The sequence below is a fragment of the Zea mays genome, chromosome 5 (assembly GCF_902167145.1).
Source record: "Zea mays cultivar B73 chromosome 5, Zm-B73-REFERENCE-NAM-5.0, whole genome shotgun sequence".
Classification (NCBI taxonomy): Eukaryota; Viridiplantae; Streptophyta; class Magnoliopsida; order Poales; family Poaceae; genus Zea; species Zea mays.
Genome location: NC_050100.1, coordinates 34,196,921 through 34,204,188, shown reverse-complemented (window position 1 = coordinate 34,204,188; position 7,268 = coordinate 34,196,921).

Sequence of the window (7,268 nt, the reverse complement as noted above, 5' to 3'; positions counted from 1 at the left end):
ACTGCGCTGTTTAAGGAAGGAAATCGGGCACCAGACAGTGTCCGGTGTGCACCGGACTGTCCGGTGCGCCCGACGACAGAAGGCAAGACCAGCCTTCCAGATTTGCTCTCAACGGCTCCTAGCTGCCTTGGGGCTATAAAAGGGACCCCTAGGCGCATGGAGGAGTACACCAAGCAACCTTTGAGCATTCTTGATCATCCACACTCAGTCTTTGCGCATCTGTTTGTTATTCTAAGTGATTCGAGCTCCGTTCTTGTGAGAACTGTGAGATAGTCTTTGAGCTCGATTCTTGGCCGTGTGTGTGCGCATTTTGCTGTGGATTTGTGTGTGTTGCTTCCCTCCCTTACTCCGTATTTCTTTGTGAATCTCAAGTGTAAGGGCGAGAGACTCCAAGTTGTGGAGATTCCTTGCAAACGGGAAATTGAAAGGAAAAGCATAACACTGTGGTATTCAAGTTGATCATTGGATCACTTGAGAGGAGTTGAGTGCAACTCTCGTCCGTTGGGACGCCACAACGTGGAGTAGGCAAGTTTTGTACTTGGCCGAACCACGGGATAAATCACTGTGTCTTCTCTGTGTTGAACTTCTTGTGGTTATCATATTGTGCAAGATCTTCTCTTTAGCCACTTGGCAATAACTGTGCTAACGCTTAATCAAAGTTTTGTGGCTTAAGTGTTGAAGTATACATGATCACCTATTCACCCCCCTCTAGGTGCTCTCAATTGGTATCGGAGCCGTTCTCTTCAAGAAAGGGACTAACCGCCCGAAGAGATGGATCCTAAGGGGAAGGGAATCGTGATCAACGACAAGGAAAAGGAGTCCTTCGTCAACGAGCCAAAAGATGACAAATCCAATGACTCTGGCTCGGGCCACAAGCGCAAAGATGGGAAGAAGAAGAAGACAAGGCGCATCAAGGAGATTGTCTACTACGACAGCGACGAATCCTCTTCTTCTCAAAAGGACGACGACAACGACTACAGGAAGACGGTCAATTCGAACTTTTCATTTGATTATTCTCGTATTCCACATAGTTCGAATTCGCATTTGCTTTCCATTCCTCTCGGCAAACCTCCACACTTTGATGGGGAGGACTACGGATTTTGGAGTCACAAAATGCGTAGTCATTTATTCTCTCTCCATCCAAGCATATGGGAGATTGTAGAGAATGGAATGAAATTTGATAGCTCGGATAGTCCTATGTTTATTAACGAACAAATTCTTAAAAATGCACAAGCTACTACTGTGTTGCTAGCCTCTTTGTGCAGGGACGAGTACAATAAGGTGAGCGGCTTGGACAATGCCAAGCAGATATGGGACACCCTCAAGATTTCTCACGAGGGGAACGACATCACCATGCTCACTAAAATGGAGTTGGTGGAGGGCGAGCTTGGAAGGTTTGCAATGATAAGGGGCGAGGAGCCAACCCAAACATACAACCGGCTCAAGACCCTTATCAACAAAATAAGGAGCTACGGAAGCACGCGATGGACGGACCATGACGTCGTCCGCCTAATGCTAAGGTCATTTACCGTTCTTGATCCTCATCTCGTGAACAATATTCGTGAGAATCCCAGGTACACGAAGATGACGCCCGAGGAGGTACTCGGAAAATTCGTAAGCGGGCGGATGATGATCAAGGAGGCAAGATACGTGGACGATGCCTTGAATGGACCGATCAATGAGCCTCAACCGATTGCTCTCAAGGCAACAAGGAGCAAGGAGGCGCTACCAAGCAAGGTGGCGCAAGTTGAGGCGGTCGGGCTAAATAATGAGGAGATGGCCCTCATCATTAAGCGCTTCAAGACGGCGCTTAAAGGTCGCAAGGGACAGCCAAACAAGACCAAGACAAAGGAGAAGCGCTCATGCTTCAAATGTGGTAAGATTGGTCATTTCATTGCTAACTGTCCCGATAATGAAAGTGACCAGGAAAAGGAGGACAAGAGGGAAAAGAAGAAGCATTACAAGAAGGCCAAGGGCGAGGCACATATCGGAAAGGAGTGGGATTCGGATTGCTCCTCTTCCGACTCCGACAATGAGGGACTCGCCGCCACCGCCTTCAACAAATCGACCCTCTTCCCCAACGAGCGTCACACATGCCTTATGGCAAGGGAGAAGAAGGTATGTACTCAAAACCCTACTTATGCTTCTTCTAGTGATAATGAGTCTAGTGATGATGATGACATAGACTATTCATGCTTATTCAAGGGCTTAGATAGATCTAAGATAGACAAAATCAATGAATTGATTGATGCCTTGAATGATAAGAATGTGCTTTTAGAAAGGCAAGAGGATTTGTTGTATGAAGAACATGACAAGTTTGTAGAAGCACAAAAATCACTTGCATTAGAGATTAAGAGAAATGAAATGCTTTCTTGTGAGTTGTCTACATGTCATGATTCAATTGCTAGTTTAAAGAGCATAAATGATGATTTAAATACTAAACTAGAAAAATCTAGTAAATCAACATCTTGTGTAGAACATGTTGAGATTTGCACTAGGTGTAAAGATTTCGATGTTGATGCCTGTAGTGATCATTTAGTTTCAATTTCCAAACTAACTGAGGAATTGGCTAGTCTTAATGCCCAACTTAAGACTAGCAAGAATGAATTTGATAAACTAAAATTTGCAAGGGATGCCTACACGATCGGTAGACACCCCTCAATTAAGGATGGACTTGGCTACAAAAGGGAAGCCAAGAACTTGACAAGCCATAAGGCTCCCATCTCCGCCAAGGAGAAAGGGAAGGCCCCTATGGCTACTAGTGCTAAAAAGAATCATGCCTTTTTGTATCATGATAGGAGACAAACTAGAAATGCTTATAGGAGTTATAATGCTTACGATGATTTTTCTCATGCTATGTTTGCTTCTAGTTCTTCATATGTGCATGATAAATTTGTTGGTAGAAGGAATATTGTTCATAATATGCCTAGGAGAAATGTTTTTAATATTCCTAGGAAAGTTAATGAGCCTTCTACAATATATCATGCTTTGAATGCTTCCTTTACAATTTGTAGAAAGGATAGAAAGGTGATTGCTAGGAAGTTAGGGGCAAAATGCAAGGGTGATAAAACTTGCATTTGGGTCCCTAAGACAATTGTGACTAACCTTGTAGGACCCAACAAGAGTTGGGTACCTAAGTCCCAAGCCTAAATTTGCCTTGCAGGTTTATGCATCCGGGGGTTCAAGCTGGATTATCGACAGCGGATGCACAAACCATATGACGGGGGAGAAGAAGATGTTCACCTCCTACGTCAAGAATAAGGATTCCCAAGATTCAATTATATTCGGTGATGGGAATCAAGGCAAGGTAAAAGGGCTAGGTAAAATTGCAATCTCCAATGAGCATTCTATCTCTAATGTGTTCTTAGTGGAGAGTCTTGGATATAATTTGCTATCTGTTAGTCAATTATGTCATATGGGATATAACTGTCTATTTACAAATATAGATGTGTCTGTCTTTAGAAGAAGTGATGGTTCACTAGCTTTTAAGGGTGTATTAGACGGCAAACTTTATTTAGTTGATTTTGCAAAAGAAGAGGCCGGTCTAGATGCATGCTTAATAGCTAAGACTAGCATGGGCTGGCTGTGGCATCGCCGCTTAGCACATGTGGGGATGAAGAACCTTCACAAGCTTCTAAAGGGAGAACACGTGATAGGTTTGACTAACGTGCAATTCGAAAAGGATAGACCTTGTGCAGCTTGTCAAGCAGGTAAACAAGTGGGAGGAGCACATCACAGCAAGAATGTGATGACTACTTCAAGATCCCTGGAGCTGCTGCATATGGACCTCTTCGGACCCGTCGCCTATCTGAGCATAGGAGGGAGTAAGTATGTGAAAGGGAAATGTGCCCTTGGGCCATTTCTATGTATTTTGGTGATTGAGTGCCAACACATGTGCTTAATTGGGAATTTATGTACAAGGATGAACAAAGTGTAAATCACAAGTAAAGGTATGTTTCTAAGCCTTAGTACATTGGTTTTAAGTACTAATATATTTGTCTAAGTGTTAGAAACAGAAAGAAGAAGAATAGAGAAAAGGAGAAGGGACTTGGCTGTGTGCTGCCAAGACCCAGCTCGGTCTGGAGCACCGGACTGTCCGGTGTGCACCGGACAGTGTCCGGTGCGCCAGGCTGGCGCGACTCAAACTGGCCGCTCTCGGGAAATTGGCCGGCGGCGTACGGCTAAAATTCACCGGACTGTCCGGTGTGCACCGGACTGTCCGGTGAGCCAACGGTCGGCCAGGGCCAACGGTCGGCCGCGCAATCCGCGCGGGACACGTGGCCGAGCCAACGGTCGGAAGACGGCACCGGACTGTCCGGTGTGCACCGGACATGTCCGGTGCGCCAACAGCGCCAGATCTGCCAACGGTCTGCAACGGTCGTCTTCGCCGTTTAAGGAAACAAATCGGGCACCGGACAGTGTCCGGTGTGCACCGGACTGTCCGGTGCCCCCGACGACAGAAGGCAAGGATGGCCTTCCGGATTTGCTCTCAACGGCTCCTAGCTGCCTTGGGGCTATAAAAGGAGCCCCTAGGCGCATGGAGGAGACACACAAGCAACCTTTGAGCATTCTTGATCATCCACACTAAGTCTCTGCGCATTCGTTTGTGTTTCTAAGTGATTCGAGCTCTGTTCTAAGTGAGAACTCTGAGATAGTCTTGTGAGCTCGATTCTTGGCCGTGTGTGTGCGCTTTTGCTGTGGATTTGTGTGTGTTGCTTCCCTCCCTTACTCTGTGTTTCATTTGTGATCATATACTTGTAAGGGCAAGAGACTCCAATTTGTGGAGATTCCTTGCAAACGGGATAGTGAAAGGAAAACAAAACACCGTGGTATTCAAGTGGGTCTTTGGACCGCTTGAGAGGGGTTGATTGCAACCCTCGTCCGTTGGGACGCCACAATGTGGAGTAGGCAAGCGTTGGTCTTGGCCGAACCACGGGATAAAACCACTGTGTCACTCTGTGCTTGATTCTCTTGTGGTACTGTGTTTTGTTGAGACTTCACCTTAGCCACTTGGCAATAATCGTGCTAACACTTAACAAGTTTTTGTGACTTAAGTTTGAAGTTTTTACAGGATCACCTATTCACCCCCCCCCTCTAGGTGTTCTCAATTGGTATCAGAGCAGTTCTCTTCAAGAAAGGGACTAACCGTCCGAAGAGATGGATCCTAAGGGGAAGGGAATTGTGATCAACGACAAGGAGAAGGAGTCCTTCGTCAACGAGCCAAGGGATGACAAGTCCAATGACTCGGGCTCGGGCCACAAGCGAAGAGATGGGAAGAAGAAGAAGACAAGACGCATCAAGGAGATCGTCTACTACGACAGCGATGAGTCCTCTTCTTCCCAAAAGGACGACGACTACGACAAACAAAGGAAACCGGTTAATTCTAACTTTTCTTTTGACTACTCTCGTATTCCGCATAGTTCAAATTCACATTTGCTTTCCATTCCACTCGGCAAGCCCCCACACTTTGATGGGGAGGACTACGGATTTTGGAGCCACAAAATGCGTAGTCACCTATTCTCTCTCCATCCTAGCATATGGGAGATTGTAGATAGTGGAATGCACTTTAATAGTTCGGATAGTCCTATATTCATTAATGAGCAAATCCATAAGAATGCACAAGCTACTACTGTTCTTCTAGCCTCATTATGCAGGGATGAATATAATAAAGTGAGTGGCTTGGATAACGCCAAGCAAATCTGGGATACCCTCAAGATCTCTCATGAGGGAAATGACGCTACCTTGCTCACCAAAATGGAGTTGGTGGAGGGCGAGCTTGGACGGTTCGCGATGATAAGGGGCGAGGAGCCAACTCAAACATACAACCGGCTCAAGACCCTTGTCAACAAAATAAGGAGCTACGGAAGCACGCGATGGACGGACCACGACGTCGTCCGACTAATGCTCAGGTCCTTTACCGTTCTTGATCCTCATTTGGTGAATAATATTCGTGAGAATCCCAGGTACACCAAAATGTCGCCCGAAGAAGTACTAGGAAAATTCGTCAGCGGGCGAATGATGATCAAGGAGGCAAGGTATGTGGACGACGCCTTGAATGGACCGATCAACGAGCCGCAACCTTTTGCTCTCAAAGCCACAGGGAACAAGGAGGCGCTACCCAGCAAGGTGGCGCAAATTGAGGCGACCGGTCTTAATGAAGAAGAAATGGCCCTCATTATCAAGAGATTCAAGACGGTGCTAAAGGGTCGCAATGGACAGCCGAGCAAGACTAAGACCAAGGGGAAGCGATCATGCTTCAAATGCGGTAAGCTTGGTCATTTTATTGCTAACTGTCCTGATAATGATAGTGACCAGGAAAAGGGGAACAAGAGGGAAAAGAAGAAGCATTACAAGAAGGCAAAGGGCGAGGCGCATCTAGGCAAGGAGTGGGACTCGGATTGCTCCTCGTCCGACTCTGACAATGAAGGACTCGCCGCCACCGCCTTCAACAAATCAACCCTCTTCCCCAACGAGCGTCACACATGCCTTATGGCAAGAGAGAAGAAGGTATGTACTCGCAACTCTACCTATGCTTCTTCAAGTGAGGACGAATCTAGTGATGAGGATGAAGTAGATTATTCATGTTTGTTCAAGGGCTTAGATAGATCTAAGATAGACAAAATTAATGAATTAATTGATGCCTTGAATGAAAAGAATATACTTTTAGAAAAGCAAGAGGATTTGTTGTATGAAGAGCATGATAAATTTGTTGAGGCACAAAAATCCTATGCTTTAGAAGTTAAGAGAAATGAAATGCTTTCTTTTGAACTATCTACTTGTCATGAAACCATTTCTACTTTGAAAGGTGTCAACAATGATTTAAATGCTAAATTAGAAGTAGCAAACAAATCCAATTCTTGTGTAGAACATGTTGAAATTTGTACTAGGTGTAAAGACTTTGACATTAATGCTTGTAGTGAACACCTAGTTTCAATTTCCAAGCTTAATGATGAACTGGCTAGTCTTAATGCTCAACTTAAGACTAGCAAGAATGATTTCGATAAGCTAAAATTTGCAAGGGATGCCTATACAATTGGTAGACACCCCTCAATTAAGGATGGACTTGGCTTCAAGAGAGAAGCTAAGAACTTAACAAGCCATAAGGCTCCCATTCCCGCCAAGGAGAAAGGGAAGGCCCCTATGGCTACTAGTGCTAAAAGGAACCATGCATTTTTGTATCATGATAGAAGACAAACTAGAAATGTAAGTCATGATGCTTATGATTCATATGTTTATGATTCTCATACCATGTTTGCTCCTAGTTCCTC